The sequence below is a fragment of the Chiloscyllium punctatum genome, chromosome 37, assembly GCF_047496795.1.
Source record: "Chiloscyllium punctatum isolate Juve2018m chromosome 37, sChiPun1.3, whole genome shotgun sequence".
In the NCBI taxonomy this organism is placed as follows: domain Eukaryota; kingdom Metazoa; phylum Chordata; class Chondrichthyes; order Orectolobiformes; family Hemiscylliidae; genus Chiloscyllium; species Chiloscyllium punctatum.
The window spans coordinates 57,715,824-57,733,826 of record NC_092775.1 but is presented as its reverse complement, the minus strand read 5'-3'; positions in this window follow the sequence as shown (position 1 = coordinate 57,733,826).

Sequence of the window (18,003 nt, the reverse complement as noted above, 5' to 3'; positions counted from 1 at the left end):
GCTTCAGAACGAGCTGTCACTCTGAGCTTCCTCGTGGTTACCAAGACACCAAAGGAAACATCCTTGAAAATTGCAAGATTGCCACTGACTAGTGGGAGTTGCTTGTTGACGAGCAGCCAAGCTGGAGAAGAGACACCCCCCCCCAATTTGTCACCTCAAGCATGCCTGGTTGGTCTCGCAGGTGACCAAACACATACAGTGGGAGGTGGGTGTGAAAACTCTCACACCTCACACACCAGCCCCTCCAGGTCCTTCCTCCAGCGTTTCCTCCCCCTGGAACAGGGTGTGCAGAGCCAACACTTGTGCTGTTTCACCACCTCAGGACCCACGGTTCCGGAGTGGGAAAAAGATTACCTCAATCCCCATGGGAGAATGCACAGAGAGGACACAATCCTTCAATCACTGTATACAATGCATCTATGAAGCAGATTGCATTACCTGTTACCATGGGGAAGCCTTTAAGCCTCTCAAAAGTCCACTTCTCTGCAATGAAATGAATTCAGCTGTATTGGAACTCTGGATTTCAGTGACCACCTGAATGCAACAGTAAAATCACTTGGGAAACCACCAAACACGTCTCCAATTCCAGCAAGTTTCACTCGTAATTAATTAATGATTGGCTGATTCTGAAGAAGGGCTGATGCCCGAAACGTCAATTCTCCTGTTCCTTGGATGCTGCCTGACCTGCTGCGCTTTTCCAGCAACACCGGGGTGGCACAGTGGTTAGCACTGCTGCCTCACAGCGCCAGAGACCTGGGTTCAATTCCTGCCTCAGGCAACTGACTGTGTGGAGTTTGCACGTTCTCCCCGTGTCTGTGTGGGTTTCCTCCGGGTGCTCCGGTTTCCTCCCACAGTCCAAAGATGTGCAGGTCAGGTGAATTGGCCATGCTAAATTGCCCGTAGTGTTAGGTAAGGGGTAAATGTAGGGGTATGGGTGGGTTGCGCTTCGGCGGGGCGGTGTGGACTTGTTGGGCCGAAGGGCCTGTTTCCACATTGTAAGTAATTAAATCTAATTTTCAGCGCTGATTCTGAGTAGCACTGATATGTTGAACCATGTGTGTTTAAATTGTCTTTGAGCTTAGAGGGCACCTGTGACACTGGAATGAGAGGGGTAAGACTGAGTAAGTCAATAAACTCTCTCTACGAAGCAAGGGACATAAGTCTTGGTTTGTATCTCAAAAACTGAATTGGGTTCAATGAACTGGGAGATATGCAAAGATTGCCCCAATCCAGTCTACCAAGGGCTAGGGCATGGCAAGGTCACCCTCTCAGATACTGGCATTGCCACTCTCGAGGTGAGGAATTTCAGTGACAGCTTCCTGAATGCAGTAGAAATATCTGAACACTGTCCGGGGAGGGAATTGCTCCCTGGATATCAAGGCAGTTGAGTCCATTTGTCACTTTCCTCCTCCTTCTCCTCCTCCATCTTCCAGGAACTTGCCCTGTTCTGCGTTGCCTCTGCTCATCTACACCATCAAAACGGGGTCTATGAAGGAGAATCCTAGAGGCAGTGCAAAATCCTTCAGCCCGAGCAACATCAGACCAAAGCCCAGCAACCTTCACTAACTCTGGAAGCCATGAGACTCTGGAAACTCTGGTGTCCAATTCCAGTAAATAGGACAAGAAATTAATTAACCACTGGCCTGAAAGCAATTGCTGACTCTGAGTAGCACTGATGTTGTGGATATGTTGGGCTGTGTCTGTTTAAAGGATGGTGTTAGCGGGAGTGTTGAGCTCCAAACACAATGCTCTTTGCGTAGATCCTCCCTGTGCACATGCCCTCATCAAAGTGTGGCTCTCCTTAGACATTGCCTGCAGGAACACAAATCAGGATTCAAAATGACCAAAAGGAGTGTTGCAGGGCTGTCTCTGACAGTCAAGGACTTTTGTAGTGTCAGAACCTCTCCTTTCACATTCCGTTGAATATCCAGGAAATGTTCCCGGTTCAAACTCCTGAATGTCAGGTCTGTTTTTGTTAAGAAAGATTACATTATTGCAGGCTATTTTAAAAGCAGGGCTATTGAAGCAGGCTGACAGCCGAATTGCTTTCAGCTCCTTTGGAACCTGTGAGTGTTGCCAAAAGGCAAAGTACTCGAGCTCTGAGCAGATTCAAAGAGCCACTTTGATGTATACGTCCTGACAATTCACTGACATGTCGACACCAATCCTCCAGACTGGCTTCAGTTATCTTCACTGGGGTGTTACGCATTGTTGCTCCCTTAACTCAGACTGGAGATGGCCTCTGTTCATTTAGTTTCTGTGTGCAGCCCTGGTGCCCTGCTGTGGGAATGTGGGAAGGGATTGGAAGAAGATCAGTACGGTCATGGGCTAGTTAACCATGTTAGATATGATAAGGTGTTAATATCTGGTCAATAACATTGTCCGGGCTTTTTAGGTCATTGTTAAGAGAAAGAGATACCAGTGTCTTTGAGCACATATAACAGGGAGCTTTTGTGACAATGGGATGAGAGGAATAAGACTGAGTAAGTCAATAAACTGTCTCCACAAATAAAAAGGTTGTAAGTCTTGGTTTTTATCTCAAAAAATGGATTGGATTCTATGCACATAAGGTGTGCTATTGATGTTAGTCTTGTTTTATTTAATCATCCAACAGCAGGACTGAGTAAATACATAACACCAATAGCCAATGTGCTTGGTTGGTATTGTTGACTCTCTGCTGCATTGTCGCTGGCCTCTCTCAGTGGTGGATTGGCTAGCTGCTGACCAACCTATCGACCTGACGTTTCTGATATCTCAAGGCACAACAGGATCACCTTGGGCCCAATTGTTGCTTTTGAGATGGGATGCTTCAATCAGAGGATTTCCCAAATTGAGACCTGTACCATAGGAAATGTGCCTGTCTGAAGACCATAAGAACATAAGACACAGGGGCAGAAATTAGGCCATTCAGCCCATTGACCCTGCTCCACCATTCAATCATGGCTGATAGGTTTTTAACCCCATTCTCCTGGTCTCTCCCCTTAAGCCTTGATCCCCTTGATACTCAAGAACCGATCTATCTCAGTCTTAAATATCCTCAATGACCTGGCCTCCACAGCCTTCTGTGGCAATGAATTCCACAGATTCCCCACTCTCTGGTTGAAGATGTTTCTCCTTATCTCCTTTCCAAAAGGTCTTCCCTTTACACTCAGGCTGTGCCCTCAGGCCCTAGTCTCTCCTATTGATGGAAACCACTCTGTCCAGACCATTCAGTATTCTGTAAGTTTCAATCAGTTCTCCCTCATCCTTCTAAACTCCATCGAATATAGACCCGGAATCCTCAAGCATTCCTCATAAGTTAAACCTTTCATTCCTGGGATCATTCATGTGAACCTTCTCTGGACCCACTCCAGGGCTAGTACATCTTTCCTGAGGTATGGGATACAAAACTGCTCACACTACTCCAAATGTGGTCTGACCACAGCCTTATACAACCTCTGACGTACATCCCTGCTTTTATATTCTGGTCTTCTCGAGGTGAATGCCAACGTTACATTTGCCTTCCTAACTACCGACTCAACCTGCAAGTTGAACTTAAGAGAAACCTGGAGTAGGACTCCCAAGTCCCTTTGCACTTCAGATTTCTGAAGTTTCTCATTTAGAAAATACTCCATGTCTCTATTCTTTCTATCAAAGTGCAGGACCTCACACTTTCCCACATTGTACTCCATCTGCCACTTCTTTGCCCACTCTCCTAACCTGTCTAAATCTTTCTGCAGCCTCCCCACCTCCTTAATGCAACCTTCCCCTCCATTATCTTTGTCTCATCTGCAAACTTAGCTAGAATGCCCTCAGTTCCTGTATCTAGATCATTAATGTAGGAAGTGAAAGGTTGTGGTCCCAACACTGAGCCTTACAGGACACTATGTCTCACCAGCTGCCATCCTGAGAAAGACCCTTTTATCTCCACTCTCTGCTTCCTGCCACACAGCCAAGCTTCTCTCCATGCTAGGACCTTGCCTCTGACACCATGGGCCCTTACCTTACTCAGCAGCCTCCTGTGTGACACCTTACTAAAGGCCTTCTGGAAGTTCAGATAGATAACAGCCATTGGCTCTCCTTGGTCTAACCTGCTTGTAACCTTCTCAAAGAATCCTAACAGATTTGTCAGGGATGACCTCCCCTTGCTGAAACCATGCTGACTTTGCCCTATTTTCCCGTGCATTTCCAAGTATTCAGAAATCTCATCCTTCACAATGGACTCTAAAATCTTACCAACAACCGAGGGGTCAGGCCAATCGGCCTATAATTTCCCATCATTTACCTCACTCCCTTCTTAAACAAGGGAGTTACTTTACCAATTTTCCAGACCTCTGGAACCCTCCCTGACTCCAGTGATAGCTGTAAGATCCCTACTAAAGCCTGCACTATCTCTGTGCCTGTGTGTGTGTCTGTCTGTGCCCTTTTGCCTGTGTCTTTCTGTTAGGGTGCCTGTATGTGTTTGAGTGTGACAGTATGCATGTCTGTCTGTGCGGCTGTGTCTGTCTATATTTCTGCACCTGTCCGTATGTGTGTGTGTATATATGTGTGTGTGTGTCTGCCTAGGCATATGTCTGTGTGGGCCTGAATGTGCCTGTGTCTTCCCATGTATCTGTGTGTCTGTCTCCGTGAGTGTCTGCATGTGTTTGTATCTGCCTGTGAGTCGCTGCATTGACTGTGTGTGATTGTGTCTGTTTGGATGTCTATGTACGTCTGTGTGTGTGTGTGTGTGTGTGTGTGTGTCTGTGCAGGGTAGAACTGGGCCCACAGGTCCCAGGAGCAGGTCTTGGGCAGCCAAGATGGCTGCTGAATACTGAAGCAGGCTGGTTAGGAGGATACTTCAGTTCACTGGGACCTTTTCCCAGTTGTAATACAAGCAGTTCAGATCTCTAACACCCACTGATGCCTCATACTTCCTCAGTACCTAAAACATTCTCCACAGCCTTCATACCCTGCAGACCAATCCAAGGCCAACTTATGACCCTGAACACTAACCCTGATCGCCAAATCTTGCTCCTCCTTTGTCCATTCATACTGCACATAAAATATACACAACTAATGAGGCATGAGTAACATTGGTAAGTGCAAACTGTCGAAAGAAGAAAAAAAATCAGATATTCTTTGGAAAAAAAGTACTTAGTACAATTATATAAAAGTGTCAATCTCATGTCAAATTCAGGATCAATAACAGAGATATGAAACATTTTTCACCCCTTAATCTTGTCTGAATGTGATCAGACAAAAGTACAATTTATAAACTCTTAAAGATGTCAATCAAGCAAAGACATATTCCCTGTTAAACGACCTTTGCATATTGGCCTGGCCTCACAGACAAGTCTATCACAAGGACAAGAGGAAAAGAAGATTTTTTTAGAGGAAAAGAAGCAATAATTATTACTGTATTAACAAGGAGAGAGTGAAGAGGGAGGAGAGTGTGAGGGAGGGAGGGGAGTGTGAGGGAGGGAGGGGAGTGTGAGGGAGAGAGGAGAGTATGAGGGAAGGAGGAGAGTGTGAGGGAGAGACGAGAGTGTGAGGGAGGGAGGGGAGTGTTAGGGAGGGAGAACAGTGTGAGAGAGTCAGGGAGGAGAGTGTGAGGGAGGGAGGAGAGTGTGAGGGAGGGAGGAGAGTGTGAGGGAGAGAGGGGAGTGTGAGGGAGAGAGGAGAGTGTGAGGGAGGGAGGGGAGTGTTAGGGAGGGAGGAGAGTGTGAGGGACGGAGGGGACTGTGAGGGATGGAGGGGAGTGTGAAGTAGGGAGGAGAGTGCGAGGGAGGGAGGAGAGTGCGAGGAAGGGAGGAGAGTGTGAGGGAGAGAGGAGAGTGCGAGGGAGGGACGACAGTGTGAGGGAGGGAGGAGAGTGTGAGGGAGGGAGGGAGGAGAGGGTGAGGGAGAGAGGAGAGTGCGAGGGAGGGACGACAGTGTGAGGGAGGGAGGAGAGTGTGAGGGAGGGAGGGAGGAGAGGGTGAGGGAGGGAGGAGAGTGTGAGAGAGGGAGGGGAGTATGAGGGAGGGAGGAGAGTGTGAGAGAGGGAGGGGAGTATGAGGGAGGGAGGAGAGTGTGAGGGAGGGAGAGGAGAGTGTGAGGGAGGGAGCAGAGTGTGAGGGAGGGGAGTGTGAGGGAGAGAGGAGAGTGTGAGGGAGGGAGGGGAGTGTGAGGGAGGGAGGGAGGAGAGTGTGAGGGAGGGAGGGGAGTGTGAGGGAGGGAGGGGAGAGTGAGGGAGGGAGGGGAGAGTGAGGGAGGGAGGGGAGTGTGAGGGAGGGAGGGAGGAGAGTGTGAGGGAGGGAGGGGAGTGTAAGGGAGAGAGGGGAGTGTGAGGGAGGGAGGGGAGTGTGAGGGAGGGATGAGAGAGTGAATGAGGGAGGAGAGTGTGAGGGAGGGAGAAGAGTGTGAGGGAGAGAGGGAGGTCAGTGTGAGGGAGGGAGGAGAGTGTGAGGGAGGGAGAGGAGAATGCGAGGGAGGGAGGGGAGTGTGAGGGAGGGAGGGGAGTGTGAGGGAGAGAGGGAGGAGAGTGTGAGGGAGGGAGGAGAGTATGAGGGAGAGAGGAGAGTGTGAGAGAGGGAGGAGAGTGTGAGGGAGGGAGGAGAGTGTGAGGGAGAGAGGAGAGTGTGAGGGAGGGAGGAGAGTGTGAGAGAGGGAGGGGAGTATGAGGGAGGGAGGAGAGTGTGAGAGAGGGAGGAGAGTGTGAGGGAGGGAGGGAGGAGAGTGTGAGGGAGGGAGGAGAGTGTGAGGGAGAGAGGAGAGTGTGAGGGAGGGAGGAGAGTGTGAGAGAGGGACGGGAGTATGAGGGAGGGAGGAGAGTGTGAGAGAGGGAGGAGAGTGTGAGGGAGGGAGGAGAGTGTGAGGGAGGGAGGAGAGTGTGAGAGAGGGAGGGGAGTATGAGGGAGGGAGGAGAGTGTGAGGGAGGGAGGAGAGTGTGAGAGAGGGAGGGAGGAGAGTGTGAGGGAGAGTGGAGAGTGTGAGGGAGGGAGGGAGGAGAGTGTGAGGGAGGGAGGAGAGTGTGAGAGAGAGAGGGGAGTATGAGGGAGGGAGGAGAGTGTGAGGGAGGGAGGAGAGTGTGAGAGAGGGAGGGGAGTATGAGGGAGGGAGGAGAGTGTGAGGGAGGGAGGAGAGTGTGAGAGAGGGAGGGGAGTATGAGGGAGGGAGGAGAGTGTGAGGGAGGGAGGAGAGTGTGAGAGAGGGAGGGAGGAGAGTGTGAGGGAGGGAGGAGAGTGTGAGGGAGGGAGGGAGGAGAGTGTGAGGGAGGGAGGAGGAGTGTGAGAGAGAGAGGGGAGTATGAGGGAGGGAGGAGAGTGTGAGGGAGGGAGGAGAGTGTGAGAGAGGGAGGGGAGTATGAGGGAGGGAGGAGAGTGTGAGGGAGGGAGGAGAGTGTGAGAGAGGGAGGGGAGTATGAGGGAGGGAGGAGAGTGTGAGGGAGGAGGAGAGTGTGAGGGAGGGAGAGGAGAGTGTGAGGGAGGGAGCAGAGTGTGAGGGAGGGGAGTGTGAGGGAGGGAGTGAAGAAAGTGTGAGGGAGGGAGGGGAGTGTGAGGGAGGGAGGGGAGTGTGAGGGAGAGAGGGAGGAGAGTGTGAGGGAGGGAGAGGAGAGTGCGAGGGAGGGAGGGGAGTGTGAGAGATGGCGGGGAGTGTGAGGGAGGAAGGGAGGAGAGTGTGAGGGAGGGAGGGAGGAGAGTGTGAGGGAGGGAGGGGAGTGTGAGGGAGGGAGGGGAGAGTGAGGGAGGGAGGGGAGTATGAGAGTGTCAGGGAGGAGAGTGTGAGGGAGAGAGGAGAGTGTGAGGGACGGAGGGGAGTGTGAGGGAGGGGAGTGTGAGGGAGGGAGGAGAGTGTGAGGGAGAGAGGAGAGTGCGAGGGAGGGACGACAGTGTGAGGGAGGGAGGGGAGTATGAGGGAGGAGGAGAGTGTGAGGGAGGAGGAGAGTGTGAGGGAGGGAGGGGAGTATGAGGGAGGAGAGGAGAGTGTGAGGGAGGGAGCAGAGAGTGTGAGGGAGGGGAGTGTGAGGGAGGGAGTGAAGAAAGTGTGAGGGAGGGAGGGGAGTGTGAGGGGGGGAGGAGAGTGTGAGGGAGGGAGGGGAGTGTGAGGGAGGGAGAGAGGAGAGTGTGAGGGAGGGAGGGGAGTGTGAGGGAGGGAGCGGAGAGTGAGGGAGGGAGGGAGGAGAGTGTGAGGGAGGGAGGGGAGTGTAAGGAAGAGAGGGAGGGGAGTGTGAGGAGGGAGGGAGGGAGGAGAGTGTGAGGGACATAGGCGAGTGTGAGGGAGGGAGGAGGGGGAGTGTGAGGGAGGGAGGGGAGTGTGAGTGAGGGAGGAGAGTGTGAGGGAGGGAGGGAGGTCAGTGTGAGGGTGGGAGGAGAGTATAAGGGAGGGAGAGGAGAGTACGAGGGAGGGAGGGGAGTGTGAGGGAGGGAGGGAGGAGAGTGCGAATGAGGAGGGAGGAGAGTCGTGAGGGAGGGAGGGAGGAGAGTGTGAGGGAGGGAGGAGAGTGTGAGGGAGGGAGGGAGGAGAGTGTGAGGGAGGGAGGAGAGTGTGAGAGAGGGAGGGGAGTGTGAGGGAGGGAGGGAGGAGAGTCTGAGGGAGGGAGGAGAGTGTGAGGGAGAGAGGGAGGTGAGTGTGAGGGAGGGAGGGGAGATGTGAGGGAGGGAGGAGAGTGTGAGGGAGGGAGGGGAGTTGGAGGGAGGGGAGTGTGAGGGAGGGAGGAGAGTGTGAGGGTGGGAGGAGAGTGTGAGGGAGGGAGGGAGGTCAGTGTGAGGGTGGGAGGAGGTATGAGGGAGGGAGGGGAGTGTGAGGGAGGAAGGGAGGAGAGTAGTGAGGGAGGGAGGGGAGTGCGAGGGCGGAGGGAGGAGAGTGCGAGGTGAGGGAGGGAGGAGAGTGTGAGGGAGGGAGGGAGGAGAGTGTGAGGGAGGGAGGAGAGTGTGAGGAGAGAGGAGGAGAGTGTGAGGGAGAGAGGAGAGTGTGAGGGAGAGAGGAGAGTGTGAGGGAGGGAGGAGAGTGTGAGAGAGGGAGGAGAGTGTGAGGGAGAGAGGAGAGTGTGAGGGAGGGAGGAGAGTGTGAGAGAGGGAGGAGAGTGTGAGGGAGGGAGGAGAGTGTGAGAGAGGGAGGGAGGTGAGTGTGAGGGAGGGAGGAGAGTGTGAGAGAGGGAGGGGAGTATGAGGGGGGAGGAGAGTGTGAGGGAGGGAGGAGAGTGTGAGAGAGGGAGGGAGGAGAGTGTGAGGGAGGGAGGAGAGTGTGAGGGAGGAAGGGGAGTATGAGGGAGGGAGGAGAGTGTGAGGGAGGGAGGAGAGTGTGAGAGAGGGAGGGAGGAGAGTGTGAGGGAGGGAGGAGAATGTGAGGGAGGGAGGGGAGTATGAGGGAGGGAGGAGAGTGTGAGGGAGGGAGGGGAGTATGAGGGACGGGAGGAGAGTGTGAGGGCGGGAGAGGAGAGTGTGAGGGAGGGAGCAGAGTGTGAGGGAGGGGAGTGTGAGGGAGGGAGTGAAGAAAGTGTGAGGGAGGGAGGGGAGTGTGAGGGAGGGAGGGGAGTGTGAGGGAGAGAGGGAGGAGAGTGCGAGGGAGGGAGGGGAGTGTGAGAGATGGAGGGGAGTGTGAGGGAGGAAGCGAGGAGAGTGTGAGGGAGGGAGGGGAGTGTGAGGGAGGGAGGGGAGTATGAGAGTGTCAGGGAGGAGAGTGTGAGGGAGAGAGGAGAGTGTGAGGGACGGAGGGGAGTGTGAGGGAGGGGAGTGTGAGGGAGGGAGGAGAGTGCGAGGAAGGGAGGAGAGTGTGAGGGAGAGAGGAGAGTGCGAGGGAGGGACGACAGTGTGAGGGAGGGAGGGGAGTATGAGGGAGGGAGGAGAGTGTGAGGGAGGGAGGGGAGTATGAGGGAGGGAGGAGAGTGTGAGGGAGGGAGGAGAGTGTGAGGGAGGGAGAGGAGAGTGTGAGGGAGGGAGCAGAGTGTGAGGGAGGGGAGTGTGAGGGAGGGAGTGAAGAAAGTGTGAGGGAGGGAGGGGAGTGTGAGGGGGGAGGAGAGTGTGAGGGAGGGAGGGGAGTGTGAGGGAGGGAGAGAGGAGAGTGTGAGGGAGGGAGGGGAGTATGAGGGAGGGAGGGGAGAGTGAGGGAGGGAGGGGAGAGTGAGGGAGGGAGGGGAGTGTGAGGGAGGGAGGGGAGTGTGAGGGAGGGAGGGAGGAGAGTGTGAGGGAGGGAGGGGAGTGTAAGGAAGAGAGGGAGGTGAGTGTGAGGGAGGGAGGGAGGGAGGAGAGTGTGAGGGACATAGGCGAGTGTGAGGGAGGGAGGGAGGGGAGTGTGAGGGAGGGAGGGAGTAGAGTGTGAGGGAGATAGGGGAGTGTGAGGGTGGGAGGAGAGTGTGAGGGAGAGAGAAGAGTGTGCGGGAGGGAGGGGAGTGTGAGTGAGGGAGGAGAGTGTGAGGGAGGGAGGAGAGGGTGAGGGAGGGAGGAGAGTGTGAGGGAGGGAGGGAGGTCAGTGTGAGGGTGGGAGGAGAGTATAAGGGAGGGAGAGGAGAGTACGAGGGAGGGAGGGGAGTGTGAGGGAGGGAGGGAGGAGAGTGCGAATGAGGGAGGGAGGAGAGTGTGAGGGAGGGAGGGAGGAGAGTGTGAGGGAGGGAGGAGAGTGTGAGGGAGGGAGGGGAGTGTGAGGGAGGGAGGAGAGTGTGAGAGAGGGAGGGGAGTGTGAGGGAGGGAGGGAGGAGAGTCTGAGGGAGGGAGGGGAGTGTGAGGGAGAGAGGGAGGTCAGTGTGAGGGTGGGAGGAGAGTATGAGGGAGGGAGAGGAGAGTGCGAGGGAGGGAGGGGAGTGTGAGGGAGGGAGGGGAGTGTGAGGGAGGGAGGAGAGTGTGAGGGAGGGAGGGGAGTTGGAGGGAGGGGAGTGTGAGGGAGGGAGAAGAGTGTGAGGGTGGGAGGAGAGTGTGAGGGAGGGAGGGAGGTCAGTGTTAGGGTGGGAGGAGAGTATGAGGGAGGGAGGGGAGTGTGAGGGAGGAAGGGAGGAGAGTGTGAGGGAGGGAGGGGAGTGTGAGGGAGGGAGGGGAGTGCGAGGGCGGAGGGAGGAGAGTGCGAGGGAGGGAGGAGAGTGTGAGGGAGGGAGGGAGGAGAGTGCGAGTGAGGGAGGGAGGAGAGTGTGAGGGAGGGAGGGGAGTGTGAGGGAGGGAGGAGAGGGTGAGGGAGGGAGGAGAGTGTGAGGGAGGGAAGGAGGAGAGAGTGAGGGAGGGAGGAGAGTGTGAGGGAGGGAGGGAGGTGAGGGTGAGGGAGGGAGGAGAGTGTGAGGGAGGGAGGGGAGTGTGAGGGAGGGAGGGAGGTGAGTGTGAGGGAGCGAGGAGTGTGTGAGGGAGGGAGGGTGGAGAGTGTGAGGGAGGGAGGGGAGTGTGATGGAGGGAGGGAGGAGAGGGTGAGGGAGGGAGGAGAGTGTGAGGGAGGGAGGAGAGGGTGAGGGAGCGAGGAGAGTGTGAGGGAGGGAGGGGAGTGTGAGGGAGGGAGGAGAGTGTGAGAGAGAGAGGAGAGCGTGAGGGAGGGAGGAGAGTGTGAGAGAGGGAGGGGAGTGTGAGGGAGGGAGCTAGGAGAGTGTGAGGGAGGGAGGAGAGTGTGAGTGAGGGAGGAGAGTGTGAGGGAGAGAGGAGAGTGTGAGGGAGGGAGGAGAGTGTGTGGGAGGGATGAGAGTGTGAGGGAGGGAGGAGAGGGTCAGGAACCAGGGCGAGTGTGAGGGAGGGAGGAGAGTGTGTGGGAGGGATGAGAGTGTGAGGGAGGGAGGAGAGTGCGAGTGAGGGAGGGAGGAGAGTGTGAGGGAGGGAGGGGAGTGTGAGGGAGGGAGGAGAGGGTGAGGGAGGGAGGAGAGGGTGAGGGAGGGAGGGAGGAGAGTGTGAGGGAGGGAGGAGAGTGTGAGGGAGAGAGGGATGAGAGTGTGAGGGAGGGAGGTGAGTGTGAGGGAGGGAGGAGAGTGTGAGGGAGAGAGGGATGAGAGTGTGAGGGAGGGAGGTGAGTGTGAGGGAGGGAGGTGAGTGTGAGGGAGGGAGGAGAGTGTGAGGGAGGGAGGAGAGTGTGAGGGAGAGAGGAGAGTGTGAGGGAGGGAGTAGAGTGTGAGGGAGGGAGGAGAGTGTGAGGGAGAGAGGGGAGTGTGAGGGAGGGAGGAGAGTGTGAGGGAGAGAGGAGAGTGTGAGGGAGGGAGGAGAGTGTGAGGGAGGGAGGAGAGTGTGAGGGAGAGAGGGGAGTGTGAGGGCGGGAGGGGAGTGCGAGGGAGGGAGGGAGGAGAGTGTGAGGGAGGGAGGAGAGTGTGAGGGAGAGAGGGGAGTATGAGGGAGAGAGGGGAGTGTGAGGGCGGGAGGGGAGTGTGAGGGAGGGAGGGAGGAGAGTGTGAGGGAGGGAGGAGAGTGTGAGGGAGAGAGGGGAGTGTGAGGGCGGGAGGGGAGTGCGAGGGAGGGAGGAGAGTGTGAGGGAGGGAGGAGAGTGTGAGGGAGAGAGGAGAGTGTGAGGGCGGGAGGGGAGTGTGAGGGAGGGAGGGAGGAGAGTGTGAGGGAGAGAGGAGAGTGTGAGTGAGGGAGGAGAGTGTGAGGGAGGGAGGGGAGTGTGAGGGAGGGAGGGGAGTGTGAGGGAGGGAGGGAGGAGAGTGTGAGGGAGGGAGGAGAGTGTGAGGGAGGGAGGGGAGTGTGAGGGAGGGAGGGAGGAGAGTGTGAGGGAGAGAGGGGAGTGTGAGGGCGGGAGGGGAGTGTGAGGGAGGGAGGAGAGTGCGAGGGAGGGAGGAGAGTGTGAGGGAGGGAGGAGAGTGTGAGGGAGAGAGGGGAGTGTGAGGGCGGGAGGGGAGTGCGAGGGAGGGAGGAGAGTGTGAGGGAGGGAGGAGAGTGTGAGGGAGAGAGGAGAGTGTGAGGGAGGGAGGAGAGGGTCAGGAACCAGGGCGAGTGTGAGGGAGGGAGGAGAGTGTGAGGGAGGGAGGAGAGTGTGAGGGAGGGCGGAGAGGGTCAGGAACCAGGGTGAGTGTGAGGTCGATGATACTGGGAATGAGACAGGGGTCTGAAATGTCAGCGTCCTGTCCCAGCCTCTGTGTTGTCCCACCTCCTTGTCTTCTGTCTGTGAACATCCAGGTCCTGTCTCATAAGCAGCTCGAACCCAAAATTCATCCATTTTCAGTTAATAGTGAGTAGGGTTTGCAGGAACAACGGCCTCACTCCGAGACATTTTCGGTCTCCGTGGTGATAATGCCATTACCTGTCCGTCATACTCCATGGGTCATAGTGTCGGACATGTTCACATCGATGCCATACATCATAAGTATTTAAACAAAAGAATATTCCCAGTACGTTTCACAGCTGGTTATTTATTTATGTATGCATGTATTGATCTAAGCAATTAATTAATTACTTATAACCTTTGAACTCTCCCAGTTTGCCTTGTATTAACTCTGGGTGACACGGGCACGAAGAGAGCCACCATTGAGACCTTTAAAGGGGAAGGCCACCCTCAAGAAGAGCTCCGGCCTGCAGGAGGATCACACAGTGAGTTCCAAACTATATCGGCTTCTGCTGGACACATTGGAGCAAGCCGAGGGAGCTCCTGAATCCACTCCAGCCAGAATAGGACTCAAACCCTGTCCTGTTAGCACCCATCTGATCTCCATCAGTCTGCTGAGCCAGCCCACTAGCCCCCGGGAGTCTGGGTTTCTATGGAGACATGCACTTTCCAGTCTGGAGCTGTGTATGTGATGGTAGAGGCTCTTATTCCTTTCGATCACATGGGAACTGTCTCACACTGACTGCCTGCCATTGCTCTGTGCTGGATGGATTTACAAGGCGGTTGTGTTGTCAACACAAGACCTGGAGTGTTTGGCTCAGAGCCAGGGAAATTGTGCCGCAAAACATTTAGAGTCAGAGAGATATACGGCACAGAAACAGACCTTTCGGTCCAACCCGTCCATGCCAACCAGATATCCCAACCCAATCTAGTCCCACCTGCCAGCACCCGGCCCATATCCCTCCAAACCCTTCCTGTTCATATACCCATCCAGATGCCTTCGAACTGTTGTAATTGTACCAGCCTCCACCCTTTGGCAGCTCATTCCATACACGTACCACCCTCTGTGTTCAAAAGTTGCCCCTTTGGTCCCTTATATTGATTGCTATAGACATAAACACACAGAGTGAAGTGCTACCACTGTACCCACATCTGTGAAGGATCTTTAATCGCATTCATTCCCTGGACTAGGCATGGGAATCCTGCACTCCCTCTCCCCATGCCGGGTTTTCCAGGCATCTGCTTGGAAAACCTTCCTTTCAGTCAACTTGGAAACTCATAGGATGCTTGGTCAGGTTCCCTGATAATCATCCAGGATCCGAGCGAGCGGCCTTTTTATGAGCTTGCAGCTCCTGGCTGACTCCGGAGTTTTGCTAACAAGTCAGCCCTTTGCAGATTAGTTTGTGCGTGTTGTGACTGTACGGGGACAGCAGCGGTGAGGAAATCGGAGCTGGAGCAAGCTGCTCATTTGAATGACAAATGTAAGCAATATTAACATGCTTTACATAAGATAACCTTTTGCAAAAATGGCAGACAATGTCTCCTGATCTTCCCACACTCCTTTCATTTTAAGCAGTGAATATTTTATGCACATTTCACGTTTCTTCATAATTCCTGCATAAACATTTTTTATTCATTCATAGGAAATGGGTAATATCAATCTTTATTGCCCTGTCCCTAATCCCTGGAGAAGGTGGTGGTAAACTGCCTTCTTGAAGTTCTGCTGTACTGGGAGAAAGCAGGAACATTGGACAGAGCTCGATGATCATGTTGAACGGTGGAGCAGGCTCAAGGGCTTGATCAACCTTCTGCTGCTTCCTGATTTCTCTGTTTCTTTTACATGGGGTTGGGGGGGGGGGGGGGAAGGTGGGGGGGGGGGGTGCGGAGGTAGGCGGGGGGGTGTATTAGGTTGCCCCACAATGCCCTTAGGGAAGGAATTCCAGGAGATTGATGCAGCGAGAGTGAAGGAATGGCAATATATTTCCAAGTCAGGATGGAGAGGAACTTGCTGGGGGGTGGTGGGAGGTCACAGCTATGGTAGGTGCTGTTCTATATTTAGGTTAGGATATAAAATTGACTTGAAAGCAGGAGACAGAGGGTGGTGCTGGAGGGTTGCTTTCCAGACCGGAGGCCTGTGACCAGTGGAGTGCTGCAAGGATCGGTGCTGGGTCCACCACTTTTTGTCATTTATATAAATGATTTGGAAGTAAACATAGGAGGAATGGTTAGTAAGTTTGCGAATAACACCAAAATAAGTTGTGTAGTGGACAATGTAGAAGGCTATCGCTAGGGAGAAAGCCCACACAGGCAGAGTGCGAATGTGCAAACTCCATACAGACAGTCGCCTGAGGCTGGAATCGAACCCAGGCCTGCTGGTGTTGTGAGACTGCAGTGCTAACCACTGAGCCACCGTGCCACCCCACGCAGTAAGCAACTCACCTCCTGACTGATGCTTCCCCTAATATTTCTCTCACTGTGTGGACCCTCCAAGGTTTGTTTGTGACATGTGGATCGGCATGTGAGCACCATCAGGTCGGCTGTGCAACCATGTTGCTAATGACTCCCCACAGATGTATCTTGTACATCTACAAGGCCCAAGACAGGAGTGTGATGGAACACTCCCCACTTGCCCTGGATGGGTGCAGCTCCAACAACACTCAAGAAGCTCGGCACCATCCAGGACAAAGCAGCCACTTGATTGCCATCCCATTCAATACTTCAATAATCATCTTGATCCCATTGATGGACATTGGCAGCAATGAGTACCATCTACATGATACACCGCAATAAAGATTCCTTAAACAGCACCTTCCAAACTCACAGCCACTACCATCTAGAAGGACGTGGGCAGCAGATACATGGGAACACCACCCCTTGTAAGTTCCCCTCCAAGTCACTTACCTTCCTGACTTGGAAATATATTGCCGTTCCTTCTCTGGTGTTTGGTCAACACCCTGTGAGTCCCTTCCTGAGAGAATGTGGGTGTACCTATCCAACACGAACTGCAGTGGTTCAAACGGCAGCTCACCTTAAGTGCAATTACTGATGGTCAGTAAATTCAGGCCCAGCCAAGAATGCCCACATTCTGTTGATTTTGTCTTACCCCAAGAGTTTTACAATCATATCCTGAGCCCTGTGTGTTCTCTGATGTGGTTTCCCTGGAGTCACTCTATCAACTACTTTCTTATTTCAGTCATGCCTTTAGTAGCTATTCCACATATTGTGGGCCCAGACCATTAAACTAATGAGGCCGTAAAAATAGGCTCGCCTCGTTTGAACTTCCCCGAGGAAAAGGACCCTTACTATTTGCCTTATCTCTTCCTCTCATGATTTTATAAGGTCACCCTGCAACCTCCTTTGCTCCGATGAAAAAAGTCCCCAGTCTTTCCAGCCTCCCCCTATAACTAAACCCTCCAGTCCCAGCAACATCCTGGTAAATCTCTTTTGAATCCTCTCCAGTTTAATAATATCCTTCCTATAACAGGGTGACCAGAACTGGATACAGTGACAGCTCGATGGTTGGGTCAGCTCAGGATTCTCTTCCTGCTCCATTCCAGAGCTCCTGTGATTGGTCAGTTGACAGCCTTTCCCATTAGTCAATTTGAAATTTGAATCTGTTCTCCTTTACCTGATTGGTCAAATCGTGACTGTCAGTTGAGCCACTTCTTTGTCGCCACGTGCAATATTTTTACGCAAGAAACTAAAGTGTTTTGGCTGATGGTTCTCCTTTGAATTTGAAGAGGTGTTGCATGTGCAAAATGACCAACGATGAATGAAGAGATGGTGGTGTATCCCCTTTGCGGGGACACACACACACACACAGAGTTGGAAACAGTTCGGGCTCTAGGTTTCACATGTAGTGACATGAACAGAACGTGATATGCTTTCAAAAAGGAGTTAAGCTTTAGTCCTTCGGGTTAAAGGGATCAAAAGGTTCTAGGGGATAAAGTGGGAACAGAGTTAGATGATCAGCCATAATCATATTGAATGCCAGAGCAGGCCCGAAGGCTGAATGGTCTACTCCTGATCTTATTTCCCATGATTCTTCGTTTAATATGTCGATAACATTTCTGCAAGGTCCCTGGACATGATATGTTGGACGTTGATACGTGGTGACTCTGTGGACAATTCTGGGCGGAAGGGGTTGACTATCGCCACATCCAACCTACACCCAGCCCCCATGACTTGTTTTAGGGCCAATTAACCTGATATTCCTGTCTCTGACCACTCACCAATCTTATTGAGATGAAAACAAAGGTATTAAAATGAGGCCCAGTATTGGACCATCTTTAGGACGTCAGGCTGGGACGTGTGCACTGCCTGATGAATGCCCAAATTCGGCTGAGTCCACTTTTCATTCTGAGCCCAGGCCCAGGGTTTCCCAGTTACGATGCAATACAATCCTGGAAGTCTCATCACATGACGCTCAAGTCATTAGTCAGCCATTCTCCAATTAGATAGTGCACATACCTATTGACCAAACAGTCTCTTATTCCCTATCTGAATAACTTCATATCTGGTAAAGAGAAATGTTCAACGAGAATGATCAAAGTGACAACTGTATTTAACGCCCCGTGTGGATAAATCCCAAAGCTTTATTAACCCCACTGTCATGTTTCGCCAGGATTGTACACAGCGATCTTCCAGTCTTGGAGAATCCTGGAGAATACAGGTAAAGACCTACACTGACAAGGCAACATCTTTCTACAAGGGCGTTACTGAGGGTTCGACTTGTTCTGATAACGGGCAGATTTAATTATGAAGAGGGCATTTGATACACTTGTCTTTATTGTTTTTGAGTATAGGAGTTGGGAGGTCATGTTGCGGCTGTGCAGCTCATTGGTTAAGCCACTTTTGGAATACTGTGTTCAGTTCTGGTCTCCTTGCTGGAGGAAGGATAGCATTAAACTTGAAAGGGTTCAGAAAAGATTTACAGGGATGTTGCCAGGGTTGGAGGGTTTGAGCTACAGGGAGAGGCTGAACAGGCTGGGGCTGTTTTCCCTGGAGCGTTGGAGGCTGAGGGGTGACCTTATAGAGGCTTATAAAATCATGAGGGGCATGGATAGG